The sequence below is a fragment of the Ambystoma mexicanum genome, chromosome 1q (assembly GCF_040938575.1).
Source record: "Ambystoma mexicanum isolate Mex_15411 chromosome 1q, UKY_AmexF1_1, whole genome shotgun sequence".
Lineage (NCBI taxonomy): Eukaryota > Metazoa > Chordata > Amphibia > Caudata > Ambystomatidae > Ambystoma > Ambystoma mexicanum.
The window spans coordinates 495,270,750-495,286,618 of NC_090922.1; positions in this window are offsets into that span (position 1 = coordinate 495,270,750).

Genomic DNA, 15,869 nt, shown 5'->3' on the forward strand with positions numbered 1-15,869 from the left:
GTCCTGGACCACTTCTATACAAGTACTACTGCAATACTTGCAACCAGTGGCCAGGCTATTAGGTGCCTGGCCCAAGTGTCTAGTGGCTGGCCACAACCACAACAGGCCTGGTCCACTTCTGTACACATACTATTGCAGTACTTGAGGCCCTGTCCACTTCTATACACATACTATTGAAATACTTGCAGCCAGTTGGCAGACTGGCCATGCACCCAAGAGTCTAGTGGCTGGCCACAACCAACACAAAATTATACAACCATGCACCCAAGAATCTGGCCAGTGCGCACAGCCTACACACATAATCGAGGTGCCCGACCCCCTACCACTTCTGTAAACATACTATTGCAGTGCTTGCACCCAGTGGGCAGGCTCTCAAGCACCCCACAGTATAGGGGCAGGCCACAACCATCACAGCATAATACAGCCATGCACCCAACCACCTGGCCAGTACCCAAACCCCACACACATAAAACAGCTACCAGAGGCTGTGCTCACTTCTGTGCACATACTACTGCATTACTTGCAACCAGTGGGCAGACTCTTGGTGCATGGCCTCCAGCCATGCACCCAAGAGTGTAGGGGCAGGCCACAACCACCCCAGCATAATACAACCATGCACTCAAGAATCTGGCCAATGGCCGCAACCCACACACACAAGGAAGCTAGTGGCTAGCCACAACCACTACAGCATAATATAGCCATGCACCCAAGAATCTGGCCAGTGGGCACAACTCACACATATAATGCAGCCACCAGATGTCCTGTCCACTTCTGTACACATACTATTGCAGTTCGTGCAACCAGTAGGCAGACAATCATGCACCCAACAGTCTAGGGGCAGGCCACAACCATCACAGCATAAAGCAACCTATGCAAACATGCTCATATCATCTACATTCCACTCCCCTACCCTAATGAAGCCTGCCTGCAGTCACCAGATAAGCCAGCTGCCTGAGACCCTGTCCGCGATCTACCGCGTTGTCCGCGAACTGCCGCGCATACAACATGGTCTCTTCCACCTAAACAAATACATCATATCAACCATCTTTCACTCCCGCACCTTCTTCCCAACACCAAACACCACAAAACATGTTTCCCAGCCCTGTTCCCCACATCGCTATCTGCAGATATCCACAGATACAACATGGCGGGCGTGTTGGAAAAATATGATGCACCTCACGCTTCCCTCCAGCCAAACAGCGGGCGCGTCCGCTGATATCACGCGGCCTGCGCACCAATCAGAGTCCTGTTTCGTGGTCCCAGATATCACACATTTTTGGGGACCTACATTTTGCCTGTTTTAAAAAGAAAATAAAAATGGATTTACAACAAATTTACAAAAGTATGCTTTCGGGACTAAGCTGCTGCCCCTGCCGCAAATTTGGTGAAAATTTGTCCAGCCTGTTGGACTGTAGGCGTGAGCAAAAAATGTTTCCATTAAGTCGATGGAAAAAAACTATGTTTTGAGACCCCCCTACAACTTTGCCCCCTTCATGAGACCTCAACTTAACCATAACTACATGCCCGCTACCGCAGGTCGTGTAATATATCTATTTGAAACAAAACCAGACTACCACAGTATGAGGAGGTGGATAGCACTCCAGAGAGCAGCTGCCTGAAAAGGATTAACAGGCTGCAAAAAGGAACATCTACAAAGTCATTACAAAATCACTCCAAAAATAGACTTTATTAGTTATGCAGTGGAAAGAGTAAAATATGCAGGCAATGATGCGTTTCGCTTGATCACGTGGATATATATATTTATATTATATATTATATATATATTATAGAGCAGCGGATGCCACCTTATTGTTCAGGTGTGTCAGACTCCCATAAGAACCTCAACAAATTATATTGTTAATAACTTTTGACTTGTGTGACAGATTTGTCTGACATTTTGAAGTCAATTAGGAACACGTGCCCCCCCCAAACTGCAAAGTTTGGTAAAGATTTTTTAAAATGTCAAAGGTTATTCAGAAAACAGCAACAAATAATTCACAGTTGCGTCCTAATTCGCATTCATTTTCCCATAGACAAGCAAGGTCCATTTTTGCTAGACCGCACAGCCCAAGCTGCTGGACGGATTTGGACCAGGTCCAAAACAACTTGGGCACAAAACATTTACTGGAGGACTTTTTATAGGTTGGGGTTATTGCGTGCAGTCATTTTTTAAATATTAGACCGAGACGGGTGACCCCTTCTCCAAAATAAATAGCTACATGGCTGGTAATTTGCCAAAACCGTTTTTTTTTTTAGAATTGAGACAGCCTCATCTTTTTTTTGTCTCAATGCGAGAGATAGCTCTGGCTATAGCTGAGGATATTGGAAAAATAGATGCAGGAAAAAAGCAATTTCAAGTTAAGAAAATATGCAAATGTCATTAGGCTAGACGTGGAGGGCTGGCTAGAAGAGACCAAGTGAAAATGGGGAGCTGGAGGCTGTCTGGGCACTGAGTTTGCAACACAAAGCTTTCTGTAGCCTCGGCTATAGTCACAAATAGCCGGCATTTGAAAGCAAACTGTGTCACAGAAACCCTGTATGTTATGGGGGAATGGGAGAGGGCAGGGGAGGTGAGGAGGCCACAGCGGGTGTGTGGCCAGCAGGCACTTAGTAGGGGGACAATTGGCGAGGGCCTGGAGGGGCATGGAAGCTTTTTTTCTACAATAATTTTTCCCGATAACCAGGGTTTCATAAGACCGATAAGATGATAGCCAAGGGTATGTGTAGAGCAGTACCTGCGGTTACAGGTTTTGTTTTTAAAGATATATTTACATCTATAGTGATTTTGCAGGTAAAAAACCACTGGACATCGGTCATGGCCACTGACGCGACATGCATTTGGGATTCTTATCCATGAAGTAAGTAGGACTGACTCTGCCTAGTTGTGAGAAAGCAGCCGGCTACCTCGGGGTATGTTGACTAAAAAATTAGCACAAGTTATTTTAGAGATATGCTTCATATAACATGATTTACACTTAAATATTTACCTTTTGTACATAGGTGACTGAGGTTAAAGGTGCATTTGTCTGCACTTATTGTAAACTTTCAGTGCAACTTTTCAATGGAGTATGTCTACTTATGAGGGTCAGAAAAATGAAACATGTGTAGAACTGTAACCTACTGTGTTTCATAAAGTATGTTTTCTAGGTAATTATAGTTTCTTTTTTACAGACTGAAAAGTGCATATTATAACATAATTACTGTGCACATATTACTGTTGAGGTAGATAATGCCCGTACCACTGAACATATTACCATGGACATGACTGGTGTCTGTACCAATGCGCATATACTTTATGTGTAAGACCATATATGGAATAAAGGCACAATAACCATATACTAATGACATGCCAGTCGTGAGGTTTGTTTCCCAAACAAGTCTGGTTTATTTTCAGAGTGTCTCAGTCGGCCGACTGGGTCTCAACGCCTCACGACGTGTGTTCACAGACACCGTGAGATGAGAGAGAGTGAACAGTGGTAAAGCAGTAATATATATATATACATAATACATCATCATTCTACAGCATTATTCAGTCCGCCCCTATATGTGACATACAAGCTAGGGTTCGGTAATTGACAGTTATGCATGTAACTTCATTCAGTCTAAACATTTGTATTTCTAGCCGAGGCTGCATAGACAGTTTCCTATTATGAGGAACACGGGCATCAGCACAGGGAAGGATATCATTTTCTAGCTGGGAGACATTCCAACTAACGTTATCAGTTTCCTGCGCTCATGGGCTAAGGGTCAGACAAATCTGAAGCAGAGAAAATACCATCCTTCGTGAAGGAGCACCGTTAGTTGCATATAATTCTCATTTAACTGTCTTTTACAACAGCGCCTTCAAAACAGGCTGCCACCTGGGCTGCTCATTAGTCGCAGCTTTTGCACAGCTTCAAGGTTTTACTGAATAAGAAAACAATTTATTTCTGCAGAGTTTCACATTCCTGTCTACGTTAGTATTCAGAGTTCAAGCTGTGGCCTCACACCGTGTGTGGATCTGAAGCACAGAATACATTTGCAAAGCGTTACAGAAAGAAAATGGCAGGCAATTACAAAATGGACTCCCAATGGTCACATTCAGTTTTCATGGTTTGCAATGTTTGTCACATGATGCAATTCGCTTCTGGCCAACATATTATTCATACTATTTGGGCTATGCAATTGCATTTAAGGTTTCACAGACCCTCCTTTTGGCCTTACGACAATAGTATCATCATCCATCCGAACATTGCATCCTCATTAGACCAAGTGTCATTTTTCGAACTACCCATGTCACTATCATAATCATTATCAGAAATATTGATTGCCATAAAGTCTTTGATTATGTCATTTTCATGTCTGAGACTACCATTTATCAAATGAGGTGTGGGCTTCACAAACTTTGTACAAAATAACTGTGCACATTCATTTGTAATTATGGAGCAAATGGCTGGCAAACATTGTATGCAACAACAGCAGAATATGAGGATACTAAATATCATGTTCAAAATTACGATCAATTTCCATCCCCAGGATCATAACAGTTACCAGAATCATGTACTCAAATTTAGATTCCAGCCACATGTGGGAACATGGAGTTCAGAATTTAGGACATATAATTTCTTAATTGCTTCAAATATTGTAGGGGAGTAGTCACTTACAAAAACACAGCACGCTGATCCCACTAATTTGCATACACCTCCATGGTCAGCCAAAATAATGTCAAGAACCATTCTATTCTGAATTGCAACTAGCCTGATTGCCTTTTGTTCCAGTGTCATATTGTATAGTATGCCAGTGGTTCCATTAATTGTTTTTTCTAACACCCTGGACAGTTTTCTAAAATTCCATGAATGTATTGCCTGTCCCCAAAAAGGTATAAAGGATTTAGCTATGTCCCCAATAATTTGCCCAGCAGTATCATCTCGTTGTGGCGGAGATCTGGATATTTTTGCTATTTAAGAGGGTGTGGTGAGAAATACACCAGGTAAAAGTATCCCTAAATAACAGGTACCTTCCCAGTTTCTAGGTAACCATGGATAAGCTTGGTCCCCACACACAAAATAGACAGAACCTCCTATATATAATGGTTTCTCTTCGTGCTCAAGTGCAGCAGTATTCATACATCTAGTAAACGTTCCCACCGGGTGGGAACCTTTTTCCCGCAAGCAAAATGGAACATAATGTGGACTATGGTAGGAGAGAGGCATGGCATATTTGTTTCTTACCAGAGCCATTTTGAAAGTAATTAAGGACTGGTAAGGCCTAGAGAGTCTATCAATGGGACTGGTTGATACAGTGTTCATTTTGCTTATATTTGTAAACACAGAATAACCCAAAGGTGTCAATACCAATCTTTCAAATTCATTTATGTTGGTTCCACCAAAGCTTCCAGTGACACTATCATTCCATCTCCTGAAAAATAGAGCTTTTAATGATGCATAACAGGCAGTACTAAGGGGTAGAGGATGTATATACCAACCCATTCCTCTTTCCCAATGCTTCGGTAAATGGGAACACACCCAGCAAGTGAATGAATTCAAGATTGCATGCGTCATATTCATAATCAGTAATAGAGTATTGTTATCATAACCTTTTCTTTGTTAAACTTCTGGTGTAGGAAGAGTGTAAGAAAGCACATGAGCTGGGATCTTCATAGTGGGAGATTGACAGTAGGCAATAGGGTGTTCATGAGATGTATAGCTTCTAAGTACCAAAACATTGGAATTATTGTAGATACGATACAGATAGGTATGATTACCAGGAGCAGTTTAGTCTTCGTAGGCCAAGTCTTTCTCGGAGCAGATTCAATGTCAATGTCTATAGTTCTATTAATGTCTTCATCAGCGCAAGCGGCAGCAGGAGCGAATGCAGGCATGAAATATAAAGTCTTATTTCAAAAGTTTCTCAACCTTCGTTGAAAGAAAATGTCTCCCACTGCAACACACGTTTAATCAGCAGAGTTCAAGCAAGTTTAGTTCGGCCTGCTTAAGATGGCAGCATGCTGGTATTTACCTAAAAGGCTCCGAAAGGCAGGAGCAAGTACCAATATCAATTTTTCATAGAGTCGGTACCTTTGCCCCTGCTTGTCCACGCTAGGTTGCAAAGCCCTTCTCTTTCAATGATAGCACCGGGAAATCGAATGTCAGAGCTCTCATCCGATACAGCTCATAGGCTCCTTTTCCCTAGGCCTCCATTTCCAGCTCCATCCATGGTCCTTCCGAATTCGTGGACGCAGTTCGTACCTTAAAGCTCCAGGTACAGTGTGATCAATGAAAAATGCACTATCGTTGTTTGCAGCAGATGCAGAAACAGTGCCAATCGGCGATGCAATTGGTGATGATGAGGCAGCAGACAAACAAGGTTGAGATAACACTGATGTTTCAAATTTCGTTGCAATCTCCCTAGGCCCCTTCTTGGGCTCAGGAAGTAGTTCCGACTGAATTTCGGTGATGTCTTTGTGATCAATCGGGGCTGATTTACTCTGGAAGTTAGGATCCTCGGTCTCTTTCTCATGTGGCAAAGGAATCAGGATTCTTTTCATGTGCGTTGCATGAATCCAATGCTTTCAAATATTTACTCGTACCACAGTCTGTATGGCCAGGAGCATCTGGTACGGTCCCTTCCACCATGGTGCAAGCAAAGATTTTCTCTCAAAGTTCTTCACTAGGACCCAGTCCCCAGTTGCAGACAATGGCCTCGGTACGTGTATCTGACAGGAAGAGCCTCCTGCACCTGCTGATGAATCAAACGCAAGTTTTGTGTCAGCTTTTTACAATATTCAGTAAGTAGTGGATCTTTCAACCTTTTTGGACGTGCCACATTCCATACATTGGCTGGTTTTCCCATAATGATTTCATAGGGGGAGAGATCATGTGGAATTGGTGAAAATGAGGAGCCTGGGATTGTTATCATTAGAAGGATCATAAAACCCATTATTAGAACAATCAGTACTCTCTGTAGAGAACCATTACCCATTATTAGACTCACTGTTAGAGAATCATTAAAATCATCATTACCTTGCTATGGAATCATTCCATTATTGCATTCTCTTTAGTTCTGATTAGTACGTTGCTGAAGTAGACACTATACACATTATTAGACTACCAGCTTTGTATGCATTTGCAATTTGCTTATAGATTGACATGTTATGCATTTGAAGAGAGTTGCCCTGTTATATGAAGGGTTTGCTTAGTTATGTTATGACAGAAAGAGATGATTTTAGAATTACATGTTATGCAATGTAGTGCTCCAATAGGAGAGACACATGCTAGACACTTTGCCATTTGCAATGGAATGACACTTGAACATATTTGAAGTGCCATGGTAGTGCTTTAGAGACACAGTATATTTGCACCATTATATGCTATGCATTTATGTTTGCATTAGAAATAGCGCTTTGGCTGAGATAAACTTATTGTTTGCAGGAGAGCAGAACAAATTAGGCCTGGAATGACACACACAGGCATATTTGAAATGACATGAAGAGCCATTTAGTACACATTGTATGCTTTGTAGAGACACATTTAGAGACTGACATGTATGCATGTATGTTGAGTATGCACTTAGAAGCATTTAACACGAGGCCTATGAAAGCCATTTCTCATGGAGACACAGAAGCGCCACTCTGTGAGAAGATTGTTTTGAATTAACACTGAAAGAAGGAATTTGTAAACATTTGCTTGGCAGACAGATAACATGAACCCTTGTCCGAGAAGGAAGCTTATCAGCTTGGGCTCTGAGCTTCTCGAAGAAAACACGAGGGTGGGGGCTGCACCAGGGAGCGACAGGGGCACATGGAGGGAGTGCTTTGCATGAGAGAGAGACTCGACAGAGAGAGCATTTTGTGATGCCTACAGTGCAGGAGAGGAGAAATAGGGGGAAATAGATGGTGTTTTGCACCAGACACAGATGGCCATGAAAGAAGATGTGATGTTCAAATGTCACCCTGACAGCACACGCAGTGACAGGACACGAGAACAGGAACACGCAAGCAGACTGGCAGGCATTGTTAAATGCTGACACGGAGGGAGAGACATTCTTTAAGCTTATAGAATGCATATAACCATAGAGATATGTGCGTCATGAGTGACTATAACCGAGTGGGGAAAGGAGACTGGCTAGAGTGAGACAGAGAGAGTTGGAGAGAGCCATAGAGAGAGTTGCTGAGGAGTTGCAAAGTTGTTGGTGCTGAAGGGGAGTTCGAGAGAGTTGCAGAGAGTTGGATGGAGATGGTGCAAGATGAGATGCGATGAGAGAGAGAGAGAGGTGTCTTGGTGCAGCAGAACCTGATGAGGCTCTGATGAGATCGAGAGCTTGGCAGTTGGCAGTTACCAGATCTTGAGAGGCTGCCATTGACTGACCTAGCAAAGACAGAGCTGGAAACACCTGCAAATGGATAGTATGGTTCTGTATGGACTGACTGATTGATTAGAACAGACACTCACATAAGGGGAGAAGGGGAAACCAGACAGGGATTGTGTAGAGTGAGAGTGTAAAGCATGGTGTGGATTGAAGAGACGTTTCATTCTGTCTGAAGGGGAGGATTGTTGGATGTTTGACGCTTGCACGATAGGCTTGTATTTTAGACTGCATTAGAAACACATGCATTAGGAACCTGTAAGGCTTATAAATATTGCATGGTAGATTTGCTTTGCACTAGAAGTATAAAAGGTGCAAATTAGACATAGCATTAGGATTGCCTGCATCGTTATGCTTTGCATTCTGTGTGTATATAAATAAATGTATCCCATTGTTATAAATTGAATCGATTATTTGTGTTTTCTTTGTGTTGTGCTTTATGTTATTTGTTATTCTGTTACAAGTAGTAATCTAGGAGTAACACAGTGCACATAGGGCCTGAGATACGAATGCAGCAAGGGGGGTATAGTGATCCATAACCCCCTAGGAGGTTGCGAGCTTGCCCTGGGGGGGGGCAAGATGACGGTTAGGGGTTTTGTTTTTTTCAGACTGACAAATGGAGGGGATACCCGGTTCTTCACTAAATGCGGACTGATAACAGATAGATTGCAGCTCGTCTGTTAGTATACTTATCGGGTTTTGCAGTGGTCAAAGTTTGTACATCTTGTGCAACTGTGTTTTTTTTTCTGTTAGTTCGTCGTGGGAATAGAGATTTGTTTTGTTTCATGTTTTGTCTGTCTTGGGGATGTTATGTTATTGTTATTGAGCATGCTGTCTGCAATTTCGTTCGTCGTAGGAAGGGGAACGTAATTGTTTGACCTTGATTTGCCGGAATTGGTTGACATTAGTCACATTTGATTGACATTGACCGAGAGCAGTATTTCATGACTGGCAATGTTTTATGAATAAATGTACATTGATTCACCGAGTGAGAGAAACAGTTTTCTTTTCTTGAAGACGCTTGTGGTACTAGAAATAATTGAAACTGCAGAATTAGTTCATTTCTTAGTGACCTGAAGGCAATAAGAAATTGGCTTAAAAATATGCTTGAGGCCTGGGATGTATCACAGGAATCAACTGTATTGAAAGTGAAAAGTGACATAGCTATGAGAGAGGGGAGCCCATATATTGTTGATATGCACTCAGTAATATATCGTCTCAGAGATATGAATAGTAACTGGGAAAATGTCACATTGAAAGCAGAATCAGACCCATTGAATTCAATTTCATTAGCAGTGATGGGCAGGAATATAGTTCCTATATAAATGCATATTGTTCATGGGGAGAAAGAGTTACCTCAGAACGATGGGAGAGATAATACAGATTTGATAGACATGTGCAGTGAGCCTAGAGAATTGGCATGGGGAATGCATAGAGAGTTTGCCTATGAATATTTGAGGCATTGTGCATTGAAGACACTTTTGCATGAGAAGAGTTATGTGCATGAAGGTAGTTATGTGAAGATCTTTGATTTGAACAGGAATAATGACAGTTTTTGCAGCAGTGGTAACATCAGTATTTTGATTCCTACGTTTTCGAGTGAGAAAAAAATATTGTCGAATGACATAGATATTTTGACAATGAGAAAAAAATATTGTCGAATGACATAGATATTTTGACAACATTGCAAGAGAACGTTGATAAAGGGAATCGTGCTAAATTTGGATGTTTGAAAAGATTGAAAGCCTGGAATTTTTGTAGTTTGAATGTGTGCATGGAAAAAAAGTTTGTTGACATTGGAGATCTCGCGGTACTGGCAGAAAGTGTATTTGAAGCACGAGTTAGCAGGGCATCTCTCCCAGGATTGCAGGAATGTAGTTTGAATGTTAATTGCATTGTATATGAGAGAGCCTGTTTGAATGAAACTGATTTGATTTTTCAGCATGGAATTATTCAATGTTGTGAATTCTCAGTGATGAAAAATGGGGAGAGTGTTGTGGCTAGAAGACATGGAAGTGACACAGGGAATGCAGTTGTGACATTTTTGAATGTGCAGAATTTGGAGCATGTGAAACTGGTTGTTTCGTTTTGTTTTGAAAAGGATAGGGATGGAGGCAGGAGTCATGCATTAAGCATGCATGCATTATGAGGCCAGGAGAGACAACAGTAGTTAGAGGCACTGACACATTGCTAGACCACAGGGGAGATAGCATGGATGTCCTTTGATGAGGCACAGAGGGTAGAGGAATAGATGTGCACTTTAACACACAATGAGAAATGCTGTTTTATTTTTTGGCTTTGAAAACACCTGAAACAGAATAAGACTGATACTTGCACTTTTGTTTCTTTGCATAAAATCTGGAGAGACACCTTGACCAGACCAAGATCGCATTGATGACCAGACCAGATGGCATCGCTGCATGAAATGACCAGACCATGATTTGGAGCAGCATGACGCCTGAGAGCAGCATGTCCGATGACCGAAATGACCAGATCAAATGACCAGACTTTGATGATGGCTGACACCTTGTGACTTTGCATGGCTGTTTTGAAGCAGCACCAGGAAGAGACTGGCTTTTGTCACCTCGTAAAGTGACTTTGCATCATGGCTGTTTGTTTGCAGCAATGCTGAGACCCTCGCATCTGACCATTTGATGCTTTGCAGCAGCACTTTTGGGGAATGCCGACCGTCCGATTTGAGGCCTTAGGGTGTGGCCTTGTCCAATGGCTGTGCTCTGAGAATGTACCCAGAAACTCTGCTTGCTACCCAGACTAAAGAAACTTTGTGGCATGACACCTATTGCCATGGAGAGTGAAGATCGTGACCAACTGTGCAGAGAGAATACACCTTGCAGCATCCTGTGCCAAGTGAGAGTGAAAGAGCAGTAAAAAAAATTGTTAGGCAGAGAGAAGAGATAAATTTGAATTACTTTGTGAAGCAGCACCAGACAAGTTTGTGCCTGAGCAGAGAAAGAGAAAAATGCAGCAATGAGCAGGAAGATACACGCTCTGAAAGCATTTCTTGCCTGATCAATGTTTGAAAGCAGTGAAGCTTTTGAAATTTGCACTTGTATTCAACGCTGGCTGTCCCTCATTTGAAGAGCATGGGACTGGCTGGCATGGCAACAGCATGGCAACAGCATGACCTGGCGAGGAAGGAGAGATTTGAAGCTGGAGATGGGCCTATGGAGAAGGGCCAATGTGCATGAAATTGCAATGTGCATGAAATTGCACTGGAGAGTAACCACCTGCATTGGCATGTTTTGCAAACACTCTGAATGAGTACACCTGTGCTTAAGGCCTAGGGAAAAAGGGAGCGTATGCATCAATTGGCATCAATTGAAAGTTCTGACACACAGTTTTTCTCGGTGCTACCTTTAAAGTGAAAGGTTATATGTTGATCACCCCATGGGGACAAGTGGGGCACATATGGTACAGACACTTGCTTGCTCCTGTTTTTTTTTTTGGAGCCCTGTGCGAAAATCTCATTTAGCTTGCTGACATTTATCAAGCAGGCTGACCTGAAATGGCTTGTACACGCTTCTGCTATCTGAACATTGATTGGCTTGAACACTTTGCTGTTTTCACACTTTGTTGCTGAGGAGAACTTGCTATCTGAACTTTGCTTAGTGAACACATTATCCGATTTGTGAACACTTGGTTCGTTGACATTGCATCTTTGTTGACATTCCTTGGCTGAACCTTTTGCATTAGACTTGATTTGTTCTGACATGGAACTGTGCACGGTTGTGAGGACACACATACCTCATGAGTGACCTGGAAATACCTTGGACTGGAATTCAACTGAATTGGCCTATATGGCCAACACTGCATGTATACACTGATATGTATGCATTGATCTATGGAATGTTTCGCCTGTTTGGCTACTGACATCTGTACTGACCTTTGACACCTGTGAAAGCGATTGTCATATTTTGTGCTTGAAACATTGAAAGATGGAAACACCTGTATACACAGTACTTGTGCATTGATTGTATGCATTGCATTTTCATTTTGAAATTTCTGCTTGTAGAGACACGTTCACACCTTTGGCTTGTAGACACTTTTGACCTTTGGCATTTGGCTATGCTATTCTGATTTCTGACACTTTTGCCGTTTTGCATTTGATATTTTAGCTTGCCACTGATAGAGTGAAATGCTTGCATTTTAGAAGGGTTTTTTCTGCATCATGAAATATATGCTTTTTCCCTTCAGTAATATTGCTTAGTATTAGCATACCACTTTTGCTATGTTATGTATGACATATGTTTTGTTATGTTATGATTTATCTAATGATAAAAGGGGATAATTGTGGAATTGGTGAAAATGAGGATCCTGGGATTGTTTTCATTAGAAGAATCATAAGACCCATTATTAGAACCATCAGTACTCTCTGTAGAGAACCATTGCCCATTATTAGACTCACTGTTAGAGAATCATTAGAATCATCATTACCTTGCTATGGAATCATTCCATTATTGCATTCTGTTTAGTTCTGATTAGTACATTGCTGAAGTAGACACTATCCACATTATTAGACTACCATCTTTGTATGCATTTGCAATTTGCTTATAGATTGACATGTTATGCATTTGAAGAGTTGCCTTGTTATATGAAGGGTTTGCTTAGTTATGTTATGACAGAAAGAGATGCTTTTAGAATGACATGTTATGTATTATAGTGCTCCAATAGGAGAGACACATGCTAGACACTTTGCCATTTGCAATGGAATGAAACTTGCACATATTTGAAATGCCATGGTAGTGCTTTAGAGACACAATATATTTGCACCAGGATATGCTATGCATTTATGTTTGCATTAGAAATAGCGCTTAGGCTGAGAAAAACATATTGTTTGCAGGAGAGCAGAACGAATTAGGCCTGGAATGACATACACAGGCATATTTGAAATGACATGAAGAGCCATTTAGTACACATTGTATGCTTTGTAGAGACACATTTAGAGACTGACATGTATGCATGTATGTTGAGTATGCACTTAGAATGAGTTTGCATTATAGTGCTTTGATTTACGATAAACGCTAGGAAGCATTTAACACGAGGCCTATGAAAGCCATTTCTCATGGAGACACAGAAGCGCCACTCTGTGCGAAGATTGTTTTGAATTAACACTGAAAGAAGGAATTTGTAAACATTTGCTTGGCAGACAGATAACATGAACCCTTGTCCGAGAAGGAAGCTTATCAGCTTGGGCTCTGAGCTTCGCGGAGACAACACGAGGGAGGGGGCTGTGCCAGGGAGCGACATGGACACATGGAGGGAGTGCTTTTACATGAGAGAGAGACTGGACAGAGAGAGAATTTTGTGAAGCCTACAGTGCAGGAGAGGAGAAATAGGGTGAAATAGATGGCGTTTTGCACCAGACACAGATGGCCATGAAAGAAGATGTGATGTTCAAATGTCACACTGCCAGCACACGTAGTGACAGGACACGAGAACAGGAACACACAAGCAGACTGGCAGGCATTGTTAAATTCTGACATGAAGGGAGAGACATTCTTTAGGCTTATAGAATGTATGTAACCATAGAGATATTTGTGTCATGGGAGACTATAACTGAGTGGTGAGTGGAGACTGGCTAGAGTGAAACAGAGAGAGTTGGAGAGAGCCACAGAGAGAGTTGCTGAGGAGTTGCGAAGTTGTTGGTTGCTGAAGGGGAGTTCGAGAGAGTTGCAGAGAGTTGGCTGGAGATGGTGCAAGACGAGATGCGATGAGAGAGAGAGAGAGAGGTGTCTTGGTGCAGCAGAACCTGATGAGGCTCTGATGAGATCGAGAGCTTGGCAGTTGGCAGTTACCAGATCTTGAGAGGCTGTCATTGACTGACCTGGCAAAGACAGAGCTGGAAACACATGCAAATTGGAAGTATGGTTCTGTATGGACTGACTGATTGATTAGAACAGACACTCACATAAGAGGAGAAGGGGACCAAGACAGGGATTGTGTAGAGTGAGAGTGTGAAGCATGGTGTGGATTGGTGTGGATTGAAGAGAGGTTTGATTCTGTCTGAAGGAGAGGATTGTTGGATGTTTGACGCTTGCATGATAGGCTTGTATTTTAGACTGCATTAGAAACACATGCATTTGGAACCGGTAAGGCTAATAAATATTGCATGGTAGATTTGCTTTGCACCAGAAGTATAAAAGGTGCAAATTAGACATAGCATTAGGATTGCTTGCATTGTTATGCTTTGCATTCTGTGTGTATATAAACAAATGTATCCCATTGTTATAAATTGAATCGATTCTTTGTGTTTTCTTTGTGTTGTGTTTTATGTTATTTGTTATTCTGTTACAAGTAGTAATCTAGGAGTAACATAGTGCACATAGGGCCTGAGATACGAATGCAGCAAGGGGGGGTATAGTGATCCATAACCCCCTAGGAGGTTGTCAAAGATTGTCTGAGACCGGAGCGAGCTTGCCCGGGGGGGGGAGGGGCAAGTCAGACGACGGTTAGGTTTTTTTTTTTCAGACTGACAACCAGTCTTTGCATGCATGTCGTCATTGTACCATACATCAAGGTGCTGATCAATCTTTTTTGCACATGTATGTGTTAGCCCATGGGACATAGTAACCATTGGCATTACATATGCATTCACCAACATCCATCTACTGTTTTCTTTGTCTACCCAACAACCATCGGGATCTAATTCTGCTGGACCCTCGGAGCATTGTTTTATTTCCTCAGGAATGGCCTTCGCTTGTATTTCTTTAACAGGCCCAATTCCATCCTCTAACATGCAGGACACTCCATCTGTTGTTTCTGCATACATTTTTGTGTGCAAATCAGCAGCAGTTTGTTTCGTGATTCCGTCCGCAAATGCATTTCCCTTTCCAACGTAACACATTACCTTTTTATGAGTGTTGCATTTCATTATTGCTAATCGCTTGGGAAGCGCAAGTGCTGACAGCAGTCTCACTATTTAAGTGCCATGTTGAATCTTGGTTCCATGTGATGTCAGAAAACCCCTTTCAGCCCATAATCGGCCAAAATTGTGGACCACCTCGAAAGCATATTGACTGTCAGTGTGTGTTCACACTAAGGTTTTCAGAAAATTCACATGCTCTGGCTAATGCTATTATTTCTGCAGCTTGTGCTGAGTTATGTGGAAGTTGTTGGCTCGCTGCAATAGTTTTCAGTGTAGTAATGGCATAAGCAGCAATTGATAGGCCATTCTGTAATTTAAAACAAGAGCCATCACAAAACAATTCTCCATCTGGCTCTTTCAGGGGTATATCAGTTAAATCAATTCTTCCTTTCGTCTCTTGCTCAGTAATAATTAAGCAATCATGTGATAATTTTTCTTGCCTTCCTTTTTCACTTGGAGGAGGAAATAACTCAGTCGGATTCAAAGAGCAACATCTCTTAATTTGAAAATGCGGTGCAAATAGGATTAATTCATACCTTGTTAGTCGGGCGGATGTGAAATGTTGTGTCTGTTCTATTTAAACGAATGTCTACTGAATGGGGTATCATCACGGTTAAAGAGTGACCTAAAACCATCCCCT